Here is an 11,436-nt window from a genome sequence, read left to right on the forward strand (position 1 = left end):
CCAGATCTCAGCTCACTACAAGCTCCGCCTCCCGGGTTTACGCCATTCTCCTGCCTCAGCCTCCCGAGTAGCTGGGACTACAGGCGCCCGCCACCTCGCCCGGCTAGTTTTTTGTATTTTTTAGTAGAGACGGGGTTTCACCGGATTAGCCAGGATGGTCTCGATCTCCTGACCTCGTGATCCGCCCGTCTCGGCCTCCCAAAGTGCTGGGATTACAGGCTTGAGCCACTGCGCCCAGCCGGATCTTATTTTTTGAGACAGAGTCTCGCTTTGCTGCCCAGGCTGGAGTACAGTGGTGCCATCTCAGCTCACTGCAACCTATGCCTCCTGGGTTCAAACGATTCTCGATTCTCCTGCTTCAGCCTCCCGAGTAGCTGGGATTACAGGCTAATGCCTACATGCCCAGCTAATTTTTGTATAAATAGAAATGGTGGCTCCCTATGTTGGCCAGGCTGGTCTCAAACTCCTGACCTCAAGTGATCCACCCGCCTCAGTCTCCCAAAGTACTGAGATTACAGGCCTGAGCCACCACGCCCCTCGCCCAAAAAACCGGTAGCTCTTAAAATGTACACCAATATGTGTAAACTGTGATCATCTCAGTTCTGACTTCTGGCCTCCCCATTCCCTGCAGAGGGTAAGAACTTCGGACCGCACCCACTTCTTTGAGAAACGGGGCTCAGAGGAGGGCGGACGCCAATCCCAGCCATGTTACACTGAAATTCATGTCGTTGAGAGGTTTTACTGTATTCGTTGAATTAATAGCTGAACAAAGGAATGAACATCGGGTGCTGTGGAGGCCACAGAGAAGGAAGACACCTGCATATGCCATCTCTGAACTCGACCTTCCTTCCAGCTGCCTCTTCCCAGCTCAGCTTAAACATCACCCTCTCCCCTTTACACACACAGTGGGCATTCTCAGCTCCCACCTGTTTGCTCTGTATTCCCATTTACTCCATCTCGCTTTTTAGAATCTGTTTATGTGACTGGTTTCCTCTGAGGGAGCTTCTGTGGGCCTGGGGATCACTCTGACCCTCGGTTTCCTCCTCGGTAAAAACATTAGGATAGACTAGGTGACTCAATTCCCTGCGACTTCACAGCCTGTCCAGGGCCCTCGACCACAGGGCCCTCGGCCATCAGATGTCTCCCGGGGCCACAGACTATCACACTGTGTGCCAGGCACTGTTTCAAGCACCTGACATATACATACTCATTTACTTTTATCCAAGGACACCAAGTGGTAGATACTAATACTGTACCCATTTTACCGATGAGAAAACCGAGGGCCAGAGAGCAGAAATGAGCTAGAATTCCAACCCAGGACTCCAGCCCTAGTGTTTCCTGCTTTCCTGGCTGAAGAAGCGCCCACCACCGAGGTCCCAGAGGTCGGGCTCCCTAGGACCGTCCCTCTGGGCAGATCTCACTTCCCCATGCGGCCCATCTGTCACACTCAGGGAGCAGCTGGGCTGTTTCCCCGAAATCCCCCAGGCCGGGGGATCTAGGATCTAGGCCGGGGCTTACCCAGGAGGCCCCCACCCCTGCGCGGCCACCGGCTTATTAATGCTCAGCCCCTTGGCGCACAAGTCAGAGGCGCCTGCCAACAAGCGAACTCTCGCAGCCAACAATGCTGCAAGGGCGCGTCTACACAGTCCTGGAGGTTCCGGGAATTCGGGCTGACGCAGGCCTCTAGGTCAGGGGAAAGGGTGGGGGATGCGGCTCTGAGCCCTGCAGGGGACAGGAAGGCAGCGATACGCCCACCCTCCTAGGGGCCCCGAGGGCGTCTCGGGCAGAGGCCCCCAAACTATCTGTCACTTGCAGCCAGATCACCGCCCATTGCTTGCCAATTGCTTTCCATATCCACATCGCCGTTAATCCGCACAACTTCCCCATTTCACCAAAGCAAGCACTGAGCCCCAGAGAGTTTAACAACCAGAGGAGAAGTGCCCCCACACTCTCCTTCCATGCCTTCTCCGGCCCCATTCCCAAACCCAGACCCAGCACGCTCCAGACGCCTGTAGCGCCGGCTCCCAGCCCCCCACAGCCTTGGCGGCCGCCGTCCACACCTACCTCCCTCGGGCAGACAGGCGCGGCAGCCGCTGCTCACGGCCGCAAGGATCCAGAGGAGTTGGCAGAGGCTCGCGGCCCGGAGCTCCAGGGTGCAGGGCGGGCGGGCCCCCCGAGAGTGCCGGGGAGCGGAGAGCGGGGCGCGCTGGCTGGCGCTCCGGGCACGCAGCTGGGGCCACGCGGGGCAGATGGACCGATCCCGGAGCTCGGGGCCGCCGGAGTGATCCCAGGAAGGGCGCGGGGGCCGCTAGGACGATCCCGGGATGCGAGAGGCGCGTGCCAGGGACTCGCGTGCAGGCTACAGCGAGAGGGACTCGGGTGGCTGCAGGGCCGGGAGTGCGGTCGCTCGATCCGGGCAGGAGGGGAGCTGGGGCTGGAGCTAGGGCTGGGCTAGGTTGAGCAGAAGCAGGCGGGCAGGGGCGGGGCTGGCCTGGCGGGCGCACGGCGTGGGGCTCACGTGGCCGCCCCCAGGTGGCCGTCACAGCGTCTGCAGCCGCCGAGCGGGCCTCCTGGCTCCGGCGCTGGCTCCTAGCCCCAGGTGCAATGGTTAGCGCTAAGTCCTGACTCCCCCTGCTGAGTACAGAGTGTCTGGTTCTCCTGCTCAAGGCGGGCCTCCTGGCTCCGGCGCTGGCTCCTAGCCCCAGGTGCAATGGTTAGCGCTAAGTCCTGACTCCCCCTGCTGAGTACAGAGTGTCTGGTTCTCCTGCTCAAGGCTGGCCTAGCATCCGGCAGCGAGGGAGCAATTCAAGGGAGTGCCCAACTTCCGTCCTCTCCCGCCTCTCTCGCCAGCTCCTCGCTTAGTTCCTGTATTCCTGTCCTTTCCAAGTGATCCAAGCCCATCGCTTGTTTGTATACATCTCTGTACATAACTTTAAAATATGTTTTATCGGAAATACTTTATTTTTCCTGATTTCTGCTTTGTAAAAACAGGCATGTATGACGATTGCAATTATTTGTGTAGTTTTAAAATTAGTATCTCCTCTAGTTATTCCTAACTCTTGACACAGGGCCTGGGTGGCACACAGATGCTTAATACCTGTGGCATGAGTGGTAGAGTGGATACGGTATAAAGAAGAAAACGAATTAAAACTAATAACTGCTGTGAACACTTTGATATTAGGTCCTTCTAGATACTTCGTTAGTGAAATTTTAGAAATTCCACACATTCTAGATATAAAAGTAGTAACAGTGAGTGACATTTATTGAGGGATTTTTCCTAATTCCATCTTCCCAGCACTTTGGGAGGCCGGGGCCGACAGATCTCTTGAGGTCAGGAGTTCGAGACCAGCTTGGCCAACGTGGTGAAACCCCGTCTTTACTAAAAATACAAAAAAAGTAGCCGGGCGCGCCTGTAGTCCCAGCTACTCTGGAGGCTGAGGCACGAGAATCGCTTGAACCCTGGAGGCAGAAGTTGCAGTGAGCCGAGATCGTGCCGTTGTACTCCAGCCTGGGTGAAAGAGTGAGACTCCGTCGCAAAACAAACACACAAACAAACAAACAAAAAAAGAACAAAACTGAGACTTAAAGAGATAATAACATGCGCCAGGTGAGGCAGTTAGAAAAGGCAGAGCCGGCCGGGCGCGGTGGCTCAAGCCTGTAATCCCAGCACTTTGGGAAAATCACTAGGTCAGGAGATCGAGACCATCCTGGCTAACACGGTGAAACCCCGTCTCTACTAAAAAATACAAAAAACTAGCTGGGCGAGGTGGCGGGCGCCTGTAGTCCCAGCTACTCAGGAGGCTGAGACAGGAGAATGGCCCGAACCCGGGAGGCGGAGCTTGCAGTGAGCTGAGATTGCACTCCAGCCTGGGCAACAGAGCGAGACTCCGTCTCAAAAAAAAAAAAAAAAAAAAAAAAAAAAAAAAAAAAAAAAAAAAAGAAAAGGCAGAGCCAGCACTAAAATCCAGACTTCTCTGATTTCAAAGTTCAGGCTCTTCAAAGAACTTTTTTCCTTATTTATAAACCCCCAAGAGAGTAAACTCCAGCTTTTGGCAAAAGACAAAATTGCACCTAGAATTCTGATCCTGGGGCGGTCAGGCAGGAAGGGAAGATCAAATATGCTGAACTAGTCTGTCCAAGCCCAAAGCAAGATTGAAAAAAAAAAAAAAAGACGCTACTGCTTAAAGCTCTATGGCCCTTGGGCAAGTTATTTTACTTCTCTGAGCCTCTGTCATTTTTGCCTGACCAGCAGGAGTGTCCTGCTTTGCATTAGCGTCTTGGTTAGTCTTCAGGGAACCAGTTCACCCTATTCTCAATTCAGGAAAATAGCCCTCCCCACTCCCCTGGCTCCAAAAATGGACACGTGGCCAGAGCTGGCCAATTAGCATATTTCATCCCTTCTGCCCCATTTATTGGTTCAGGGATGAGCACGTGATCCAAGTTAGGCCAATGAAATACTAATCTGGGCCTTTTTTAGTAACCATAAAAAAAAAAACTCTCTTTTCCAGGGAGTCGTTGAGCAGTTAGGATGTAATAGTGGAGTTTCTGAGCATTCATTCTTATGGCAAATATTTATTAAGCTCCTATTGTGTGCCAAATACGGTGCTAAGAATTGGGGGAAACGCTTGCCTTCAAGGAGATGTCTACTGTGGTAAAATAAAATTACTCAAAGCCGGGCAAGGTGGCTTACACAGGTAATGTCAGAGCTTTGGGAGGCCAAGGCAGGAGGATCAATGGGGTCAGGAGTTCAAAACCAGCCTCAGCAACATAGCGAGACCCCTGTCTTTAAAATAAAACACTAAAAAAAAAAAAACAAAAAAAAAACCCAGGTGTGGCGGTGGGTGCCTGTAGTCCCAGATACTCAGGAGGCTGAGGCAGGAGGATCCCTTGGGCCCAATAGTTTGAAACTGCAGTGAGCTATGATCATGCCACTGTACTTCAGTCTGGGCAACAGAGTGAGACCCTGTCTCTAAAAATTAAATAAATAAATGAAAAAGGCCAGGCGCAGTGGCTCATGCCAGTAATCACAGTACTTTGGGAGGCTGAGGCGGGCGGATTGCTGGAGCTCAGGAATTCGAGACCAGCCTGGGCAGAATAGTGAAGAATCATCTTTATAAAAAATACAAAAATGAGTCGGATGTGGTGGCTTGCCTCTATGGTCCCAGCTACTCAGGAGGCTGAGGTGGGAAGAACACTTGGACCTGGGAGGCAGAGGTTGCAGTGAGCCAAGATCCCGCCTCTACACTCTAGCCTGAGGGACAAAGTAAGACCTTGTCTCAAAAAACAAAAACCAACCACAAACAAAAAAGAAAGTGAAAAGACAACTAGAGAATGGGGAAAAAAAAATGCAAATCATATCTGATAAGGGATTTGCAGCTAGAATATATAAAGAACTGTTACAACTCAATAATAAAAAGATAAATACCCCAATTTAAAAATGGGCCAAAGATTGGAATAGATATTTCTCCAAAGATATACAAATGACCAATAAGGACATGAAAAGGTGCTCAACGTCATTAGCCACTAAGAAAATGCAAGGCCAGGCACTGTGGCTCATGCCCGTGATCCTAGCACTTTGGGAGGCCGAGGTGGGATGATTGTTTGAGCCCAAGCGCTCCAGATCAGCAAAAGCAACATAACAAGACCCTTATCTCAAAAAAAAAAAAAGAAAAATTAGCCAGGTTCAGTGGTGTGTGCCTGTAGTCCCAGCTACTCGACAGGCTGAGGTGGGAGGATTGCTTGAGCCCAGGAGCTGGAGGCTGCAGTGAGCTATGACTGCACCACTGCACTCCAGCGTGGGTGACCAAAGAAAGCAAATCAAAACACACCCACTACCCACTAGCATGACTATAATCAAAATCTCAGATAATAGCAAGTGTTGGCAAGGATGTAGTGAAACTAGAACTCTCATACACTGCTGGTGGGAATGGCAAGCAGTTTGGCAATTCTTAAAAAAATTAAACATGAAGTTACCATATAACCCAGCAATTCAAATCCTAGCAGAAATGAAAACACATGTCCACACAAAAACTTACACACGAATGTTCATAGGAATATTATTCATAACAGGCAAAACGTGAAAACAATCAAACGACTGAGGAATGCATAATTAAAATGCAGTAGGCCAGGTGGTGGCTTATGCCTGTAATCCCAGCACTTTGAGGGGCCAAGGCGGGCGGATCACTTGAGGCCAGGCTGATCTCCAACTCCTGGCGACAACATGGTGAAACTCCATCTCTACTAAAAATACGAAAATTAGCCAGGTGTGGTGGCGTGTGCCTGAAATCCCAGCTACTCCGAAGGTCACACCACTGCACTCCAGCCTGGGTGACAGAGAGACTCCATCTCAAAAAGAAAAAAAAAAAAAAGAGTGTGTGAATTATATCAGCAATTATAACAGCAATAAAGCTGTCACACACACAAAAAAGAAAAGACAGACTCATGGTGTTATGGTGTTTCTACCTCACCATGGTGATAGAGCTCCGGCTCTTACAGTCACAGTCACGTGGCTGTTCCCAACTGCAACAAGACAGGTATAATTCTCCCATCGGCTCAGGGCGGGGCTGAAGAGCTGCACTGGCCGCAGGCACCATAGGAAGGCTCTGGTTTCCAAAGTGTTAACTGCCCAAATTCCCTGCGCACAGTGGGCTTGGGTTGTGTGTTTCACCTCCTAGGCTCAGAGGTCCTGGGCCTACTGGATATGAGAAATGCCCAACACAGAGCCATCTGGATGGCCCACCTGTAGCTACAGAAAGACTTGAGGAAGTGAGAAGACACCACTCTTCTTGTATTTATTTAATTAAATTAATTTATTTGTGTATTTGTTTTGAGACAGAGTCTTGCTCTGTCACCCAGGCTGGAGTGCAGTGGCGCGATCTCGGTTCACTGCAACCTCTGTCTCCCAGGTTCGAGCAATTCTCCTGCCTCAGCCTCCCAAGTAGCTGGGATTACAGACACCTGCCACCACACCCAGCTAATTTTTTGTATTTTTAGTAGAGACGGGGTTTCACCATGTTGGCCAGGCTGGTCTCAAACTCCTGCCTCAGGTAATCTACCTGGCTCAGCCTCCCAAAATGCTGGGGATTACAGGCCTGAGCCACCACACTCAGCTCCCACTCTTCTTGTAGATAGCATGTTCCTCTCTTACCCTGTGCAAAGCCAAGCCCAGGATGAGGGTGGGACACATCAGGGCTTCGAGTTTTCATTCACCTATATATTTGCACAGGAAAAGATCTGAAAGGATATATTCAAACTGGTCCTCCCTCTCTCCCTCCCTCCCTCCTTCTTTCCTTCCTTCCTTCCTTCCTTTCTTTCTTAAGATGGAGTTTCACTCTTGTTGCCCAGGCTGGAGTGCAGTGGTACGGTCTCAGCTCACTGCAACCTCCGCCTCCAGGGTTCAAACAATTCTCCTGCCTCAGCCTCCCAAGTAGCTGAGATTACAGGCATCCGCCACTATGCCCGGCTAATTTTTGTATTGTAGTAGAGACAGGGGTTTCACCATGTTGGTCAGGCTGGTCTCGAACTCCTGACCTCAACTGATCAACTGCCTTAGCCTCCCAAAGTGCTAGGATTACAGGTGTGAGCCACCGTGCCCAGCTTTTTTTCTTTTTCTTTTCTTTTCTTTTTTTTTTTTTTGAGACAGTCTGACTCTGTCATCCAGGCTGGAGGTCAGTGGCACGATCTCGGCTCACTGTACCCTCCGCCTCCTGGATTCAAGCGATTCTCCTGCCTCAGCCTCCTAAGAAGCCAGAACTACAAGTGGATACCACCATGCCCAACTAATTTTTGTAGTTTTAATAGAGATGGGGTTTTGCCATGTTGGCCAGTCTGGTCTGGAACTCCTGACCTCAGTGGCCTCAGGTGATCTGCCGGCCTCAGCCTCCCAAAGTGTTGGGATCACAGGTGTGAGCCACTGCACCCAGCCCAAACTGGTACTCTTCACAGTGGTTACTTCTGAGCTATGGTATTCGGTTGTGAAGAAGGGCTGTGGTGAGGGAAAGAATTTCCCTTTTAACTTTATGCCTGTGATTTGACTTTTTTTCTTTTTTTTTTTTTTATCTTATTCTTTTGATTGAACATTTTAAAAAATGTACAACAAGCATGCCTTACATTACAATTTTTTTTTCTTTTTGTTGAGACAGAGCCTTGCTCTGTCGCCCAGGCTGGAGTGCAGTGGTGCAATTTAGCTCACTGCAACCTCTGCCTCCCGGGTTCAAGCAATTCTTCTGCCTTAGCCTTCCGAGTAGCTGGGACTACAGGTACCTGCCACCACTCCTGGCTAATGTTTGTATTTTTAGTAGAGACAGGGTTTCACCTTGTTGTTCAGCCTGGTCTCGAACTCCTGACCTCAGGTAATCCACCTGCCGCGGCCTCCCAAAGCGCTGGGACTATACGCGTGAGCCACCGTGCCCGGCCTACATCACAAATTTTAAAAAGACAAAACCCGGCTTCCCTTACCAAAGTATGGACAGAGTTTAACTGGGTGGAGAAATGAAGGGATTTTTTTTTTCTCATTTGTGCTTTTCCTTTCTTCGCTTGAGTTTCAACAAGGAAAATGGGTTACTTTTGCAAAAGTTATTTTTAAATGTCACATAGAAAAATAAAAAATAAAAAACCAAACATAGCCCAGCTGCTCTGGTGCCTGTGGCCTCCCCACCCTTGCCTGGCTGTGGCTGGGCTTTGCATGGGCTTTGCATATGAGCTGCCCTGGCAGCGTCACCCTTGAAGGCATGAATCACCAGAGACGCCTTGTCAGCAGGACTGTGGGAGGCCAGCAGGGCGACTGGCCTGGAGAAATGCAGGGTGGAGCAGAGGAACTGGCGGCCTTGCCTTCAACACTGGATTTTATTTTATTTTATTTTTTAAAGACTTTGTGCCCAGGCTGGAGTGCAGTGGCGTGATCTCTGCTCACCGCAACGTCTGCCTTCTGGGTTCAAGCGATTCTCCTGCCTCAGGCTCCTGAGTAGCTGGGATCACAGGAGCGTGCCACCACGCCCGGCTAATTTGTGTATTTGTAGTGGAGACGGAGTTTCATCATGTTAACCAGGCTGGTCTCGAACTCCTGACCTCAGGTGATCCACCCGCCTGGGCCTCCCAAAGTGCTGGGATTATAGGCATGAGCCACCGGGCGGCGCTCCACTGGATTTTCATTCTGTTAGAGAAGCAACTCCAGCACAAGGGTTCTGAGCAGCTCCAGAAACCCCTCCCTGAGCCCGCAAGGCCTGTTTTTTGCCTAATAAGGTCTAGTAGGTGCAGGACAGGTGTTGACTTGCATAAAGTGATCAGAAACAGAGTTAGGGGACGTGATGCTGTTGGCAGATGGTCCACTGCCCGAAGATGCTTTGAGCAATCGTAGGGGAATTTACCTAAAGAGGACGCTGCTTCCTTCTTGTGGTCACAGAGGGCAAGTCACAAGTCACAGAACAACTTTTGCAAAAGTAACGAGGGTTCCTTGCTGAAACTCAAGTCCAGACAAAAGTTCTCTGGGACCTTATGCTGGGCAGCTCCTGCCTAAAGCATCTGTCTCTGACTCTTAGGTTCACGTGGCAAGATGGAGTGGACTTAACCAAGAATGCAAAACTATTTTTTCAAGGAATATTCCTGCTGCCAACACTGTTCTAGGTCCTGAGGATACAGCAGTGGATGAACAAGACACCATCACTTGCCCTCCTGGAGTTGACCTCCTAGCAGGGCCCAGTATCATCCTGGGAGAGAACCCCTACTTGAAGCAGGGGGTTTGGAGAGATGTACGTGGAGTACCACCAAGTGGCCAGTGCCTGGATAAGAACCCTTGTGGTGGCCAGGCCGCGGTGGCTCACTCCTGTAATCCTAGCACTTTGGGAGGCTGAGGCGGGGGGGCGTCACCTGAGGTCAAGGAGTTTGAGACCAGCCTGGCCAACATGGCAAAACCCCATCTCTACTAAAAATACAAAAAACAAAAACAATTAGCTGGGCTTGGTGACGGGTGCTTGGAATATCAGCTACTCGGGAGGCTGAGGCAGGAGAATCCCTTGAACCTGGGAGGCGGAGGTTGCAGTGAGCCAAGATCGTGCCATCGCACTCCAGCCTGGGCCACAAGATCGAAACTCTGTCTTAAAAAAACAAAACAAGACAAAACAAAAACCAAAAAGAACCCTTGTGGTGAGAACCCTCAAGACACCGGGAGAGAACAAAGTCATCACTGTCACCCTTCTCACATGTGCCAGAGATTCATCTAAATGCTTGGCACGTGTTCAGACACAAGATCTCTCTCTGTCACCCAGGCTAGAGTGCAGTGGTATGATCAGAGCTCACCGTAGCCTCAAACTCCTGGCCTCAAGCGATCCTCCCACCTCAGCTTCCCAAAGGGATGGCATTACTGGCATGAGCCACCATGCCTGGCCGAATTACCACATTTAATCTGTATTGAGTTTATTCTCTGATACGACCAGAGCAGTACCTGACACATCGTAGGTGCTCATGAAACATTTGGAGAATGAATGAGTTTAATCCTCACAGCAAATCCTGTGTGGTAGATACTATCAGTATCACTCCATTACAGGGATGAGCAACTGAGGCCCAGAGAGAAGCGACTTTTCCAAGATCACACAGCTCATGGGAGTTCAGACTGTTTCATTCCCAAGCCCATGGGTTTACCCATTCGATTAGTTGCTTATTGCTGCTGTAACAAAACACAAATTTAGTGGCTTAAAGCAACACAGATTTATAGTGGTACTGTTGTGGAAGTCAGAAATGCTAAAATCAAGGTGTCAGACACCTTGTGTTCCCTTTTTGGTGCCTCTAGGGGAGAATTAGTTTCCTTACCTTTTGCAGTCTCTAGAGACTGCCAACATTCCTTGGCTCCTGGCTACATCACTGGGACCTCTGGTTCATCCTCATACCTCCTCGAATTCCTGCCTCTTTCTTTTTCTTTTTTGAGATGGAATCTTGCTCTATCGCCCAGGTTGGAGTGCGGTTGTGCGATCTCAGCTCACTGCAACCTCGGCCTCCCAGGTTCAGGTGCTTCTCCTGCTTCAGCCTCCCGAATACTTGGGATTACAGGCACATGCCACCATGCCGGGCTAATTTTTTGTATTTTTAATAGAGACGAGGTTTCACCATGTTGGCCAGGCTGGTCTAGAACTCCTGACCTCCAGTGATTTGCCCGCCTCGACCTCCCAAAGTGCTGGGATTACAGGCATGAGACATCGTGCCCGGCCACCTGTCTCTTTCTTATAAGGACTCTTGTGATTACATTGGGAGCACCTGGATAATCCAGGTTCCTCTCCCCATCAGAAGATCCTTAATTTAATCACAACTGCATAAGTCCCTTTTGCCACGGAAGGTAACATATTTACAGGTTCGAGTGTGGGCATCTTTAGGGGGTCATTATACAGACTACCACACCCACTTACTAGACTGTCTTTACAACCATGGATTTTTGTTTGCCATTTTCCT

The 11,436-nt window shown here is 50.2% G+C and overlaps 1 protein-coding gene across 1 annotated transcript in view; it reads right to left on the reverse strand.

The window, feature by feature from the left end:
• Positions 1 to 2,619, reverse strand: part of EEF2K (eukaryotic elongation factor 2 kinase) — an 82,615-nt gene extending 79,996 nt beyond the window's left edge. The window contains exon 1 of the mRNA XM_050774036.1: positions 2,065 to 2,619. The gene's annotated coding sequence lies outside the window, so the exon portion shown is untranslated. The remainder of the gene's footprint in view (positions 1 to 2,064) is intronic.
• Positions 2,620 to 11,436: the final 8,817 nt, after the last annotated feature.

Source organism: Macaca thibetana, chromosome 20 (assembly GCF_024542745.1).
Source record: "Macaca thibetana thibetana isolate TM-01 chromosome 20, ASM2454274v1, whole genome shotgun sequence".
Taxonomy (NCBI): Eukaryota; Metazoa; Chordata; class Mammalia; order Primates; family Cercopithecidae; genus Macaca; species Macaca thibetana.